Genomic DNA, 15053 nt, shown 5'->3' with positions numbered 1-15053 from the left:
TCATAGGCAGCAGCTGAAAAGGTAAAGGAGCTGAAAAACTCAAGGGTCAGCTCCTCATAGGTCAAAGCACTCATAGTAGTAAACCCCGTCATCCCAGTCCCGTTCAACAACTCAGCTACAGGCTCGTAAATCCCCAACCTCTCAAGTGTAGTCCAACACAAAATTTTTGTAGAAGTGATGTCACAGCGTGCTAAATTATAGAAGTGTTTACGATGAAGTGAGTTCACGAAACGTACCTCAGGATGATCAGGATACGGGCCCAAGGAGTGATCGGCACGGAACGTGGCAGCAACACGTCCAGCAGCAGGAGTGCCTCATCCTCGTCCTCGTCCACGTCCAGCAGTACTCGAAGAAGAAGCCAGTCTAGGAACTAGGCGGGGTATTAGGGCAGACATGTAAGCATTTGTGACAGCATGTGACGATGCAGCAGGGGTCGTCACCGAAGAGGAAACAGTACCGGCAGTGGAAGCAGTAGTGGCAGCGGTAGTAACAGCAGAAACGACGGTGGCAGCAGCAGGGACCACCGTCTCAGACAAGGATGGGGTAACAGTAGAACTAGTAGAGGGCATTGTGTTACCATCCATCCTAATCAATCAAGTAAATGCGTAAATCAGTCAACAAATCGATTACACAGAATTTCCCCTAATTTATCACAAATTTTCGAACTCTAATGCCCTAATTAGTTCAAAAATAGACAAGTAATCAACAATAAACAAATGGGAAGGAACTTACTTGACAAATACCCACAAGAAGATGCAAAACAATCGACAAAAAGGCAAGGAAATAGGCGGATCAAAACCCGACTTGAGCAAACCCTAATTCCCCAATTAAAACGCAACAAGGACTGATTTCAAGGGAGAAATATGGGGCTTTTTCGAAAAATAGGTAAGGAGCGTAATGTGGGCGGTGATTTTGGCAAAAGGGAAGAAAAACTGGAGATTTGGGGGTTTTTCGTGTGTTTTATCGCAACAAGCAAAGAGTAAGAAAAGTTAGAATGAAAAATAGAAAGGGGAAAAGAGAACTCCCTGCGTGATATAAGGCACAGTCACTCGATCGAGTGATTTGAAACCACTCGATCGAGACCTGTTCCCTGCATTCTTCTCGATCGAGAAAAAAAGCCTCTCGATCGAGAACTCTTCTTTTTGGCCAATTCGATCGAATGACAGAAACAGCTCGATCGAACCCTTTGTCTTGGCAATCCTCTCGATCGAGTACAAAAAGCACTCGATCGAGGTGTTTTCCTTTGGCACGCGTCCCAATGTAATAAATCTTCCCCAAACCTGCATAGAAACACGTAGAAATACTTCCCGTAAATATCAAATTCACAAAATATGCAGTCTATATTCGGTTTTACTGCAAAGTAACTACGCTATAGTCTAACAGTCTAAAACGCAATTAAAATGTCTAATGGAAATTCAAAATTACAGAGTTTTACAACAGGGCATTCCCGCTCATCTTCCAAAACATTGTACTCCCTCCCATCCAGACTAAAGGTTACAGTTGCTTTATCACACTTGTCAAGGCACGTTTTGTAACGTGCATATCTTTAATTACACATTATTAAAAATTATAAAAATTTGATATTCTTATAGCATTCATGACGATAAATCAAATAAGATCTCACATGACTATATTTTGTCTTATAGATTAAGAATAATATCAAAGATTCCCTACGACCATGAATAGTGTCAAAAAGCAACTGTAACCTTTGGTCTGGATGGGAGGGAGTAGTAGCCCAAAAGAGGACTTCTGACTGGAGAAGGTCCCTTCAGCATCGCAGACCGTCCTCTTGGATTGCCATGAGCTTGAACTCGAACTGTTGGAAGGAGGATAGTTTGTGTCTACATACGCCTTCACTTTCTTCTTTCCTTTGGCATTCCTATCTTTATTGGCGGCATTCCCATCACTTAATTTGACCTTGACTGTACCACGACCGACAACATCTCCAGTATCCACTCTGCCTGTACCTGCAGTAAAGAAAACAACAGAATGGTCCTCCTTTGTGCTCTCAGTCTAAGGCGGAGGTGTCACTATAGCAGCACAATACTCAATATTTTCAGCTGGAGTGTCTGGGTCAATAGAGGGTAAGGCATTGCAAGGTTGAACTTGCATAGGGGCCCTACGAGCTTTGGACTGATAAAATGTCAGCTCCTCATCTCCTACCTGGAAAGTAAGGGTCTTCCCCCCAACATCAATTACTGCGTGAGCAGTAAACAAAAATGGTCGCCCTAAAATAATAGGGGTATAAGAGTCTTCGGGTATGTCTAAGACCACAAAGTCAACGGAAATAAAGAATCTCCCGATTTCACAGGTATGTCCTCTAAGACACCTAGTGGCCATGATATGCTATGGTCGGCCATCTGAACAGCCATATTGGTACAATTAAACTTGGTCAAATCAAGTCTCTTAGCGAGACACAAAGGTAAGACACTCACGCTAGCTCCTAAGTCACATAGCGCGTTGTCAATTAAGTGGGTCCCTATATGACATGGAATCGAAAAGCTACTCGGGTCTGATTGTTTGGGTGTTGTCGTATTCTTAATTAAGGTGGACCCTACTTCAGTCAATGCCACCGTTTCATAGTCACTTATATGCCTCTTACGCGTTAAAATTTCTTTCATAAACTTCATGTAGGAGGGTACCTGGGTAAGCAGTTCGGCGAAAGGAACGTTGACATGAAGGCTCTTCAGGATTTCAGCAAATTTCCCGAACTGTTGGTTGGCCTTATTATTCTGCAATTGCCTTGTAAAGGGAACCGTGATAGGAATTTCCAAGCCTTTGTTTCTTTCTGCCAATGTCTCGACAGGATCATCAATATTTCTACTCGATCGATCCCTTTTTCCTCTCGATCGAGGTCTTTCAGCAATAATTTCATTCGACCGAGCACCATCAACTACTCGATCGAAGTCCTTTTTATCAGCATCACTCGATCGAGGTATGATTTCACTCGATCGAGCATTTTTCTCAGCAAACTCATTTGATCGAGGAATTTCCTCTACTCGATCGAATTCTTCAAAATCAGTTGTACTCGATCAAACTCCAACTTCACTCGATCGAGTAGTATTTTCAGCAATTCCTCTCGATCGACCACCATAAATGAGTCCATCCAGGACTTTCTTCGGGTTCAGCATAGTTTCGTCTACTAACGATTGTTCACGACCTGCAGTAGTGCTTTCCGAGTCTGATATGTCTTCACCAGTCGACATTTTGGGTCCTTCATAAGAGAGACCACTTCGCAAATTTATCAGATTTATCGTCTCATGTTGGTTCTTGTCAGGTTGATGGTAAATGACCCGGCTTCCTTGAAGATTGGCTAGCCGCGAGTTGAGCTATTTGAGACTCAAGTGACTTTATCGACGCATCTTTATGTTGGTCACTTTTCTGCAACTGTATAGTCAATGATAGGATCATTGACTTCAACTCGGTCATCGCACTGACACCACTTGAGGAAGCACCTTGTTGTGGCGGTGCAAAGGATGGAGGCTTTTGAAAGCCTTGTTGAGCTTTATGAGGAGGAATGTAAGCTTGTTGCTGCTTCGGAGGCGAAGTAGGATTTAACACATTCTGACTAGTCCATCTCAAATTGGGATGGACTACACTCTGGTTATAATAAGAGCTTCCTTGCCTATATTGCTGAAAGGCAAGAACCTGCTCCTTCTCAGTTAGACAGCCAACAACAATGTGACCGTCATTACTCCCACACCTCTCACAAAAAACGGTCTCTTATCTAGTCAATAGCTGAACCGTCTGTTGATCACCAACACTCTGCAGCTCTAGCTTATCAAAGCGGGCATTCATGGCTTCCAGCTGAGCCACAACTGCACTATCTACTGAAGAAACAGTACGAATACCTCCTCTCGGGTTCCCATACTCAGCACAATGGGTAGTCATTTCTTCTATAATACCCCGTCCCTTGTCATCATCATTATTCTTTTGAAATCCCCCATTTGATGAGGTGTCCAATATAGCACGGTGGTCGTCATACAAGCCATTATAGAACTGGTTGCATAAGAACCACTGATCAAAACCATGATGAGGAAGAGACCTCACCAACTTCTTAAAACGGCACCAAGCATCATACAAGTTTTCATCTAGTGTCTGCTTAAAACTTATAATTTTCCCTCTCAGTTAATTGGTTCGTTGTGGAGAAAAATACCTTTTATAGAAAGAAAGGGCCAAACTCTCCCAGTCAGTAATACCGGCTGCGGTTCTGTCAAGATCTGTAAGCCATTCATGGGCTCCATCTATCAAAGAAAAAGGAAATAGGACCTCCTTAATCTTGTCCTAGGTCACTCCTTTAGTAGCGGGAATAGTAGAGCAATAGTCAGTGAAAACTTCCATGTGCTTCCGCGGATATTCACCTGCCACACCTCGGAATAGGTTTCGTTCGACCAGATTGATATAGGATGGCCGGATATCAAATATATTCTCATCCTCGATCGCAAGTTTGAAACCTTTAGGGATTGAGGCAGTTGTGGGCTCTGAGTGACTCGCGATATTAGGCATTTTCACTGGATTTACCGCAGAAATAGATTTGTCTTCTTCACAAGACGGGTCTTCTGCAAATAAAAAGTGTTCTAGCTCCGGTTCAAAAGTACTCAAGGCTTCCTTTTGAATCTTTCTTTACAGTCTTTGTCTATGACGGAAGGTCCTTTCTGGCTCAGGATCAGCTGGAACTAACTCTGACCTACTAGACCTGGGCATAAACAGCACTGGAGAAAATACGTCAGAACTGTCTCAAGGAATAAAAATTCCCTGAGACCGAGAAAGCCAAACAACACAAAAACAAACAAATGGGTTATTGCCTCCTCGGCAACGGCGCCAAAATTTGATACCGTCGTTAGGTACCAAAAATAAATACCTAAGTACAACTAACAGAAGCTAGCGGTAAGTAGGGCCGATCTCCACAGGGAGGCTAAGTATCTATCTGAAAGTACGTCTGTCTAAGTCACAATTGGGGGTTTTAAAATTGTTTTCTAAAACTACTGAAGGCAAAGGACAAGAGAAGTAAAGATAAGAGCAATAAAGCGAGAAAATAAAAGATATGTGATCAGATAAAAGAGAGATGTCAGGATTTTGGTTCACCATGGCAGTTTATCAAGTCAGTCATAAATAGTCTAGACAATCTACTGTGAGAAGGGCAAGGGAAAGGTCCTTCCGGTCCGCTATCCACCCTAGATTACAGCTAACTTAACTTCCATCCTCATTAGGGTAGTCTACTATTCATAGCAGGTCTGTTCATTCCAATCTTCCGATCCAGGAATGAAATTAACTAGGTTAAAGTTATTTAGAAGCGTGCACTCAACTAAACATGTTACAGTTATATTACTATGGTCACATGTTCTCACAAATAAATGGCCTATCCTATTCACAACATCGTCACTTTACTACCATGGCTCCCCTAGTCCTAACATAAGGATATTTAGCTACTCATGCTATCGATGAAATCAACAGCAATAAACATAAACATGCTAAGAGAAGACATAATAGAGAGAATTAAAGGATGAATTCTATACTAACAATGATAACAATAAGGTAAAAATTAAAGAACAAAGAACTAAAGCAAAGCAATAGAGATTAGATTAAAGTTGAGATTAGAGAAAGATTATAATCAAGCGAATCCGGCGTAAAAAACAAGTAGCAACAGTAATTAAGAGCAAAGTTCTAGATCTAAAGTGTAATTAAGAGAGTAAAGAGCAGTAAAGAAGTATTCAGAGATGTTTATGACCTAATCTCGACTTCCCTTATATAGGGAAGTGAAAATTAAAAAAGGTTAAACCTAAACACGGATTAGTTAACCCGTGTACATAGCTAACCACTCGATTGAGGCTTTTTATTCCTCTCAATCGAATACTTCTCCAGCAAAATCGTTCGATCGAGCAAAAGCAGCTCTCGATCGAACACTTTCAAATTAGCCACCTTCGATCGAGCATAGAAACCACTCGATCGAACTTCTGAAGCAGCCAAACCACTCGATCGACCATCAAATCCCCTCGATCGAGTGTCTTCCACATAGAACAACATCAAACTCGTTTGGTTAGCCTTCCAAGGACCTCCCTTCACAATTCCCGATGTATGACTTCTGCTCTAAATCTCCGTCTTCTTAAAATGCATACAAAGTGGAACGACTAAGGCACGATTCCACTACTTTTAATTTCGTTTTTGCAATTAAGACAAAAAAAATACCAAAGTAGCCAATTCGGGGTATTTTGCAATACAAAGTGATACAAATGGCATAGAAATGCGTGCAATAAGAGGCTAAAAAGTCAATATAAATTGCACGTATCAGTGGTAGTGACTGTTGGATCGGCGGCGGCTGTTCCTTTCGTGTCATGTTTTTTATTATTTTTTTCCGTTTTCTTTTCGTTCTTCTACTTCCTTTTAGATTTAGGTTTTTGTTTGCTTATTGTGTCCTCTCCCTGCTCGAGAGTTTTGTCCCCACTTATGGTGGGTTTGCTCCCGCACTCTGTGGGTTTTATCTCCTAATATGGAAGTCGTAGATCTAAGCGGAAGATCTGCACTGTCATTGCTTCTTCTAAGGTGTTGTGATGTGACCATAATTGGCGCATATTTAGCCCCCGAATTACCATTGTTTTCATGCTTTTTAGTGCCTATTTGGGTCATTTCTTATCTTTAGTTCTTTGTTTTGCATATTCTTTGAGATTTTGATCCCTTGGTAGGAAAGGAGTAAGAATCTTGCATTTTCATGGCAAAACAAGGCTAAATTGATCATATTCAATGACCAAGCATCAAGGAGAGACAAGACTAGAAGGCCTTTGTACATAGCATAGTAGAAGAGCAATGTTGAGAAAAGGATCCTTGAGTCCCCAAGGAAATCCCCAAGGAATTCATGAAGAAAAGAAGAAGAAAAGATGCTGCCAGACAATCCGAACGGATTGTACACAATCCGTCCGTCCGCCCAAGCCCAATCCGAGCGTCCCTCAAAGGAATCCGCTCGGATTCCCCCTCGCCAATCCGAGCGTCTTGCCCAAGGATCCACTCGGATTCTCCAGCCCAGATCCGGCCGTCCCGACTCCCATCCGCACGGATTTGATGACAAAGACGTTTTCATTCTTCAAGCCACGATAAGAGAAGCCCTTCTCTCGGAGAATACCGGAGTCTCCTTGCTCAACTTAAAAAGTGTAATTACTAGTTTAGCCCTTAGTTAACCCTAATGCATCCTCCCTAATTTTCACTATAAATACCCCATTAGTCTAATTAGAGGAGCATGTTCTTCTTATCAATAATTAGTGTAGTTAATATTAATCAAATCTCTCTTCAATATTGTAATCAAATATTAATCAAGCTTTAATCCAAGTTTTAGTTCTTTAATCTCTCTCTTGTTCTTACTTTATTTTGGGTAATTGAAGATTATTTGGGTTATTATTGGGAGATTGACAACCTCTCAATCTAGGATTCAAGTACTTCTATTATTCTTGCTTTATTATTGGAATCATTAGTAGGTATAATCTCTCAATCCCTTTTTAATTATTGCTAATTACTTTCATTTATTCATCATGTTTCATTATGTTAGTATGATTGACAACCTTTCTAGCATGATCAATATGATAATGAGTGAGTAGTCTCTTAGCTAGGGTTTAATGGGTGATTAGGGGAAACCAACATGGGGAATGATTCATGCTTAAATTAATATGCTTTCATATCTTATTTGCTTGCTTGTTTTGATCTTAATACATGCACATGTTATATTTGATGAAATGCTAAGCCTATGAATCCTTGCATTTACTATCATCTTCTATCCTTTCAACTTGACTTGTAAGACATAACCCAACTCGAGTCTTGTTAGACCATGCATGTGTTGAGTAGAAAAGATTAAGTCGACTTGTAGGTGTTGTACAATCTAATCGATTCGGCTCCGGGACCCAAACTTTCCTAGGATTGTAAGATATAACCCAACTCAATCCATCACAACAATAATTGCTTGCTTATAATTTGAGAACATGTTTGTATGATCATATCCCATGAATCCCCTATGAACCCATGACACCCTAGTGCCTTTAATCAATTGTTTACACCCCTTATTTTATTCATCTTGCTAGTTTATTTTCATTGCTATTTTAGTTTAGTAACCTTCTACATCAACCCAATTTGTGACACCCCTTAGACACTACTAGTTACAATAGAATTCTCATTTCAATACCCGTCCCTTGGGATCCGACCTTTACTTGCCTCTTTACTAATTGTAGAGTTGTTTGTGAAGTATAAATTGTGTTTTGTATCGACCATTGACCAACGACCACATATGCTTAATTTGTGAAACGAAATGGACTCGATCAAAAATGGCGCCGTTAAGGGACGGTGTTTAATTGATTTAAGATTTCTTTTATTGTTTTTAGTTGTGTCTTTTTCACCTTGGGAAGTAAAACTCCTCAAGGTTTGTTCTAATTGTTTTCGAGTTGTTTGATATTTTGCATGTCTAGAAGGTTACAAAGAGATTTGTTACCTTTTGACCGTGAAATCGAGAGAACCTTGACGAATAATAGGAGACTTGTTAGGAGGAATTTGGGAGGTGTTGGTGAAGTTGTTCAACCCACTAGTGAGTTTGTCAATCCTTTCGCAATAGAAGGAGAAGAGAACCCATTAAACAATACCACACAAAATCCACCTACAATGCCTAAATTCTCGTCACACTCTATACCCACCGAGGAGGATTTACCAAATGGTACTCCTACCCCACAACATCTTACCGGAAACTTTATTGCCAAGTCCGCCTTCATTCAATTAGTTGAGAGGAGCCAATTCGGGGGAATGCCTAGTGAGGACCCTCATTCTCATATGGAAACCTTTTGCGATTATTGTGAAGCTATCTCTCAAACGGGCGTGACTCAAGACCAAATAAGATGGGTCTTATTTCCTTTTTCGTTAATCGGCACCGCAAAGCAATGGTTGAAGGGCCTTGATAAGGCCACCCTTGGAATAGATTCTTGGAAGAAGCTAGCTCTAGCTTTCTACAAAAGATTCTACCCACCGGAAAAGACCAATATGCTAAGAGCTCAAATTACGGGTTTTAAGCAAAGGGATGAAGAATCTTTGTATGAAGCTTGGGAGCGGTTCAAAGGTATTTGTCGCTCATGTCCTCACCATGGACTTAGCGAACGGTTTTTAGTGCAACAATTTTGGAATGGTTTATATGAAGATTCTAGGAACATTCTCAATATGGGATCAAATGGAATGTTCACCGAAGTTGATGACAATCAAACATGGAACAAGATTGAGGAAATGGCGGTCCATAATTCACAATATAGTAGGCCTCGCAAGGCTACTAGAGGAGGAAAGTATGAAGTGGACACCGTTACTCAATTGGGTGCTCAACTTAGTGCTCACATTGACACAATCAACTTGAAGTTTGAACAAGCTATGGCTAGACTTGAGGAAAACTCAAAATCATCAAAGCATCATGTCAATGCCATGACGGCATCCTCATCAATCCCAAGCGGGATATGTGAGAATTGTGGAACCTTGGGTCATGACTCAAGTGAATGTAGGGGAACAACCGAACAAGTTAATGCTTTCCAAGCTTATAAAAGTGGTACCCCTTATTCCAACTTTTACAATGAAAACACCAAGTTCCATCCAAATCTCTCATACAAAAGCCAAAATGTTCAAAACCCTCAAACGACATACACTCCACCACCCATGAGAAATCAAAACCAAAGACCCTTTTACAATCAAAACCAAGGCTACCAAAATCAAAATCCATACAATCACCAAAATGACCAAGGTTTTGATGTCCAAAAAGCGGTCCTCCAAATGCAAAAGAATCAACAAGAATTTTTCACCCAAATGCAAAAAGATAGCCAAGCAAAAGACACCACCATCAACAACATTCTAGCTCACACCAAGATGTTGGAAACACAATTGACCCAACTAGCATCTTCAAGCTCACAAAGACAAAAGGGGCAATTACCACCACAAAGTAATCCCCCTAGACATGAAACGGTTAGTGCCATTCACTTGAGAAGTGGTACAAGATATGAAGCACCGAAGAAGCAAGTTGAGGATGAAGTTGTGAGAGTTAGTGAGAATGAAGTTGTGGTGCAAAGTCCCAAAGAAGGGGGATCATCAAAGGAAGAAAGTTCAAAGAAAAATGAAGATAAAGCCAAAGAGAAGGAGCCCATTGTGATTAGACTTCCTTTTCCAAGTCGTCAAGCCAAGCCCAAATTTGATGATCAACTTGGAAAGTTCATGGAAATTGTGAAGAACTTAGAAGTCTCAATTCCTTTCACGGAATTAATCAATCACGTTCCGGCCTATGCAAAGTACATGAAAGATATCCTCACAAAGAAGAAGTCGATCCGGAAACTTGAGACTATCGCCTTCACTAAGGTGAGTAGTGCAATACTTCAAGGAAGTTCACCTCCAAAGTTAAAGGATCCGGAAGCTTCTCAATACCGTGTACCATTGGCGACACAACGATCAACAAAGCCTTATGTGATCTAGGGGCTAGTGTGTGAGTGTCATGCCGTATTCGGTAAGTAAAAGGTTGGGAATGGGAGAGCTTAAATGCACCAATATCACTCTTCAAATGGCCGATAGATCGACGAAGACACCATTAGGGATATGGGAAGATGTCCCCGTGCGGGTGGGAAGTTTTTCATCCCGGTGGACTTTGTCATTGTTGATATGGAGGAAGATTCCAACATTCCAATCATCTTAGGAAGACCTTTCCTACACACCGCGGGTGCGGTGATTGATGTGAAACATGGAGAGCTCACTCTAGAAGTGGGAGATGAAAGCATAACTTTTAATCTTGACAAGACCATGAGAGCTCCTCGTTTGCATGAGCCATGTTTCATGATTGATCATTATAGCCGAAAAGATGAAAAGAAGAAATCGGAACTCCAATGGAGAAAGAAAGTTGAAGATGCTCCATTCAAAGAGCAAGTGAATTGCGACAAGGAGAGCTTGCAAAGCTCATCAAAATCAACCAAGGAAGAAGATGATGGCCTCATTGGCCAAGAGAAGAAATTGGGAGAGTTGTCTCCATCTAAGCAAGAGATTTTCAATGATCAACTCAATAAAGTTTGTGGTCTTTGGGACGACGAATTTGAAGGGATCTTTAATCCCTACATTGGGCATGCCATCGATCATGATCAACAACAAGGGCCACGGTCTATTGAGGACCTCTACCATAACAATGAACAAGCTTTTGATTACTTCTTCAAGGTGTTGAGCAACATCAACAACACCTTGAACATGCCCCCTTGACATCTCATCAAGAATGAGAGTTTGGTGGAGTCCTCCCTAAACCACCACTTGTAAATATTTCTAACTCCCTAACTTACTTTTCAATTTTTGTATTGCATTTTTGTCATTTTTGGATTTTATTTACTTTGATCAAAATAATTGTCATGTAAGAGAGAAGTGAGGGAGGGACTAATAATTTTAATTGATGTGTAGTGCTTTAACTTAGTGTGGGGATGGCAATTGCCTAGGCTATTCATGCCTTAGTAGTGCCCCCACAATGAAGAACACAAGATTTGAAAGAAAGAAAGAAAGAATGATAAGGGAATGCGTTGGTGCACGGATGGAACTGAATCCGTGTACACAAGGACCAATCCGAGCGGATTCCGAGAATCCGCCGTCGTCGCAGCAAATCCGAGCGTCTGCGAGAAGACGCCCGTCTTGGGCTGTGTTGAAATTGCAAAAATTCTTGACTGTCAAAGAATCCGAGCGGATTTACGGAAAGACGCCGTCTCACGAATCCGTCCGTCTTCGAAAAAGACGCCCGTCTCAAAGTGAAGAAAAACAAAGAAAAATCTCTGGACAAGAATCCGTCCGTCCTGCACGAAATCCGCCCGTCTCATCTCAGAAGAATCCGAGCGGATTCCCCAGAATCCGCCCGTCTCTAGGCGGGATTTTGAAAATTTTGAAGCTGTAAAATCCGCACGGATTGCGCCCAATCCGCACGGATTGTCCCTGCGTCCTAAAATTGTCGAGTTCTTTAAATACCCACCCCACCTTCATTCATTCATTCATTCATTCATAAACACTACCCATAACATCAAAACCCTCATCCTCTCCATCTCAAAAACAAAAACACTCAACAAAATCCACCAAAATCAAATCAAACCATCTTTCAAACAACAAATCAATCACTCCATCTTCATTAACAATCAAAACCAAGAACAAATTCTTCAACCTTTGAATCGATTTTTGTTTTTATAAAGGCAAAGCCTTTCACCTTCAAATCGATTTGGGCATTCTACAAATTGAAGATTTTTGACTCTTTACTTGGTTAGTTCATCAAATGGCAAGAACAAAGGGAGCAACAAAGGCAACAAAGGCACCAAAAGCAAAGACTCTCTCTCAAAGGCAAAAAGCTCTACAAGCAAAGAAAGCTTTGGCAATGGTGGTATCAACACCAAACTTGGTAGTGCAATAACAACAACAAATTCCTATGGAAGCATCACCTTCTACTCCGGTAATCGATCAACTCTTGCATTTTCCGGAGGTAACATTCATTTCCGATACCCATAGAAATACATTTGTCAAGTTTGCTATGAAACAAATCCAATCCACCAAATTCATATGTCAAGATGCTTTAGAGAAGTTGGGTGTTCTTGAACAAACAAGAGTCTTTTTCAATGCCATGGGTTTGAAGAAATTATTTGAAATGAAGGAAGTAACATACCCCTCCCTTGTCTTGGAATTCTTAAGTTCTTTAAAAGTGACAAAAGTTGAGAATAGGGAAAATATTGAGTTTCGTCTAGCTAACACTAGTAGACGCATTACCTTTCCGGAATTGGGTGAAATTTTGGGTCTTAGCGATGAACATAAATATTATAAGCAATATGGGAAGTATGATCCCGAGCCTCTTTGGGAGGCAATCTCCGGGAAGAAATTTGAAGATTTTCATGCTTGTCGTGCTCTTTTGGTCCATCATCCGGGCATAAGAATATGGCACAAAGTTGTGGGAAATACCATAATTGCTAGGAAAGACACCAATCATTTCACGGGACTCGATTTTATTCTCCTTGAATCAACTTTGAATATTGGAAGAATTCACACCAAGCCTTACAATTCTTTGAGGCTATTGGTTGATAGATGGCTCCATGTAGATAGTGGGAAGAAGGGTCAAACCGTTATTGTTAATGGCGGCCTTGTCACGGTCCTAGCCAAGCACTTTGATCCTAATTTCAATAAGGATAGCAAGTACAAGGCTAAGGATGGTGGCCATCTTATTGATATGTCCATCTTGATTAATAAGTTTAAGTGGGTTGCTCACAATCCCCTTGATACCAAGTATGGGTGGCTTACTAGTGAGGCTCGATCATTCACTTTACCCGCAAAGATTTGTCGTCTTAGTGTCCACCGGACCAACTATTTACTTCCCCTATCCGAAGAAGCCGAGTACATCATTCAACAACAAAAGGGTGATCATGAAACTCCCTCCTCTTCCATTGTTATACCACCTTACCCCTATGAATATGAAGAGTTCAAACCGCAAGGAGTTGAAATTGGAAAAGACTATGTCACTCTTCTAATGCAAGCCATGCACAAGCAAGCTTATGAAGATCGGAAGAATGCATATTTGGCTCAATATCCTCCCCTCTTACATCTAGCTAGGCAAGGACTCCTTGATCCATCTTGTCCTTTGCCTAGTTGGGCGGATAAAGAAGCCTTATTTCCGGGTGCATCAAGGGACGTGGTGGAAGACAATGAGGTTGTTGGAAATGGTGAAGAAATTGATGATAATATTGAGGAAGAAGCAAGTGGAGATGAAGAAAGAGATGGTGAAGATAATGATGAGCAAGATGATGGAGAAAGTGATGAAGAAAGTGCCAAGGAAAGTGGCAATGTGACCGCTTCTCATGAGGGAAGTGGTGATGATAATAACATGATGGAAGACTAGCCTTGGAGACTCCTACACTCCCATGGTTTGTCTATATCTCTTTGTATTTTATTTTCATTTTGATCATTGTTGGTTTAGTCCTAGCAACATCAAAGGACTCACACCTCGGTTCCTTTGAGGTGTTCTTTATTGTTCCCATTTTTGAAAATCCAAAATGACAATCTAGTTTCATGCATAGCATAGTGTGTGCATGAACTCCCACATGCTTTGACATTAGCAATAGTGTCTTATTTGGTTTGGGGAAGTTAATGCATACACAACGGGAGGTAATCTAAATTATCCTCTCCGTCATAACAAAAACCATGCATCATGTAGTATAGCTTAGTGTAGAATTGCATTTAGTATAGAAATCATGCATCATTTTTGCATAATTTCCATCATTTTGGCCATTGAGGACAATGCCCATATTAGTGTGGGGATGGGAATTCTAACACTTAACTTTTATTCAAAAAACATAAAAATTGAAAAATTTCAAAAATCATAAAAATTTGAAAAATTGAAAAACCAAAAACAAGTTCATTTCCTTTGTATATATTATCTTGTATATGTTGTGTTTGTTTATCCTTGTTTACTTTGATTGACTACGCCACATCCGAGACATGAGGATATTGAAGACCGCATGGTATGATCTTTCCAATCTCCTTTTTCCTCTTTATGTTAATGACTATGTGGCTTTATTTTGATTGATGCGGTAAAAACAATGTGAACTTAGGACTTGCATTTAGTTTATATGTCATATTAGTTGGTAGAATCATTTGCATTAGGATGTGTATATGCTAGTTGCATCATGACATGTAGTTGCATGTTAGAAAAATTTTGTGAAACCGTCTATTTGGGAAGCTTGACAAGTGTATATAGGCCCTAGTAGTTGCCTTTTATTCTTAAGACTTTGCTTGTTAGAATACTTGTAAAACACCCTAGGATGTGTCATGCTAGTATCCTTTGACCCATGGTTTAAGGCCTAGTCAAGAGTACCTTGTGGTGTGATAACTCCTTGGCTACCGTTTATTCCAAGGTGACCCTTGAAACCATGCATACTTCTATCATTCATCCATGTTCTACCATACATTTTTGTCATCAAAGGGAATGGGCACAAAACAAAAAGAAATCAATTTGAGTTCAATGAAATGAAAAATGAAAGAAAGTTTTCAAAAATGCATCAAAAGAAAAGAGGAGC

The 15053-nt window shown here is 40.5% G+C and overlaps 1 non-coding gene across 1 annotated transcript; it reads right to left on the bottom strand.

The window, feature by feature from the left end:
• Nucleotides 1-9003: 9003 nt before the first annotated feature.
• On the bottom strand, nt 9004-9110 carry LOC141609987 (small nucleolar RNA R71). The gene has a single exon (XR_012527885.1). It is a non-coding gene; the product is annotated as a small nucleolar RNA R71 (small nucleolar RNA).
• Nucleotides 9111-15053: the final 5943 nt, after the last annotated feature.

The sequence above is a fragment of the Silene latifolia genome, chromosome 10 (genome assembly GCF_048544455.1).
Source record: "Silene latifolia isolate original U9 population chromosome 10, ASM4854445v1, whole genome shotgun sequence".
Classification (NCBI taxonomy): Eukaryota; Viridiplantae; Streptophyta; class Magnoliopsida; order Caryophyllales; family Caryophyllaceae; genus Silene; species Silene latifolia.
This window is presented reverse-complemented; position numbering and strand designations above follow the sequence as displayed.